The sequence below is a fragment of the Peromyscus maniculatus genome, chromosome 9 (genome assembly GCF_049852395.1).
Source record: "Peromyscus maniculatus bairdii isolate BWxNUB_F1_BW_parent chromosome 9, HU_Pman_BW_mat_3.1, whole genome shotgun sequence".
NCBI lineage: Eukaryota > Metazoa > Chordata > Mammalia > Rodentia > Cricetidae > Peromyscus > Peromyscus maniculatus.
This window is the reverse complement of record NC_134860.1, coordinates 24,620,072-24,621,670: the sequence shown is the minus strand read 5'-3', so window position 1 is coordinate 24,621,670 and position 1,599 is coordinate 24,620,072. Positions and strand designations below refer to the sequence as shown.

Genomic DNA, 1,599 nt, shown 5'->3' with positions numbered 1-1,599 from the left:
GGGGTGCTAGGCTAGGGAAGAGGGGATGGAAAGGAGCTCAGAGGAGGTAGAGTTTAAAGTAGGCCTTGAGAGATGGCCAGAGACTGGAAGGACTGGACTCTTTGGAGAAGTTAATATGGAGAAGTTTCTGGCATCCTGATTCAGAGCCTAAGAGTTGTGATGCTGCTCTGACTATGTAAGGGCTTCCCCAGCTAGCCTGCTTCAGCCCCAGGAAGCATGTCCTCAAGAGCCTCCTCACCATTGCAGAGCTTCCAGAGAGCAAGGGAGGTGTGCTCAGGTGGCTCCTCTTGGTGAAAAGGGACAGACACAATTTTTTGGCATCCTTATGTCAAAACTAGTTTTGTTTGTGTAAACAAGGAAAAACTGAAGTACCGGAGCACTCCAGCATGAGCCCTGATGTGCAGTCCTGATGTTCGTGTCTTCTCTGCCTCATAGCCAGCCCACTGCCCTTTCTAACGCTGTGTATCCTTGAACTCAGGCACATTTTGGGACCTCAGTTTCTCTTCTGTCATCTACCATCCCACGGGCAGGGGCTTGCTGACTGCAGCTCAGCGAGCAAAGAGAGTCTGTGAGAAGGCACATCTATCTCTCTACTGTCGCCCCAGAACAAGGGTTCAGAAGCAGGTGGTTTATTTGGGAGTTGATCCAGAGACACCAGCAAGGAGAAGGAAAGCAGGTGGAGCAGGGAGAGAATGCATACAAGAAAGGATTCTCTGTGGGTTACTGGAGCTTAAGCTCTCAGAGTAACTCTGGGAAATAGTAGAAATGTGTCTCACAATGTCTGTGGCCCGGGGAGAGGAGACAGAGGTTGTTCCTGGGTGCAGCTGAGTGTGACACTGCTGAGAACTGCTCCTGGGTGGTGAGAACTTCCTTCAGCCAGACACACAGGAGGGTCAGCACTCTACAGTTCCAGAAAATTACCTGTGGTGGATGTGCAGACGCTGGAAGGTGAGAGCTGGCTGGAGCTCTCTGGTATGGGAATTCCGAAGGCTTTCACCACCTTTCAGAAAAACATCCTCAGGAGCCCCGGTCTTCTGTACAGCACCTGGCACTAACATAAAACAAATAGCACATGTCAAGGTAAAGGACTGCACTTCCAGCAGGTCTTCTGACTTTGAACTCTCCCCATCCAACTTTCCATGGTCAGAACTCACTCCTCCACCTGAGGAGAGCACTCACATTGATTTTGTAAAACCTCCTTCTTTGATCCTTATTATTTGGGTTAGACTGTCTCCACCATCAGTTTCAAAAGAGATCACTTGGCCAAGGCCTAAAAGGCAGGTGTAAAATGAAGGCTCTTTTGCAACCCAGAACTCTGTGTTCACTGTCAGTTTTGATACACATAAGAAGGAACACAAGGTAGGAATGGTGGCCGTGTATTTAATTCCAGCAGTCAAGAGGCAGAGACAGTGGAATCTCTGTTGGCGTGAGGCTAGCCTAGTCTACATGGCGAGTTCCAGGCCAGTCATGGCTACATAGTGAGAATTTGTTCCAAAAAAAAAGAGAGAGAGAGAAAAGGAAAAGAAAGCACATAATAACATAAGTAATGATGGTATTTAGAATGAACTTGGTTCTAAGGAGACTTTATAATTTCAAAAC

At 47.9% G+C, this 1,599-nt stretch overlaps 1 pseudogene; it reads left to right on the top strand.

The window, feature by feature from the left end:
* The first annotated feature begins 1,254 nt into the window (after positions 1 to 1,254).
* LOC121832468 (small nucleolar RNA SNORA40) lies at positions 1,255 to 1,357 on the top strand (annotated as a pseudogene).
* Positions 1,358 to 1,599: the final 242 nt, after the last annotated feature.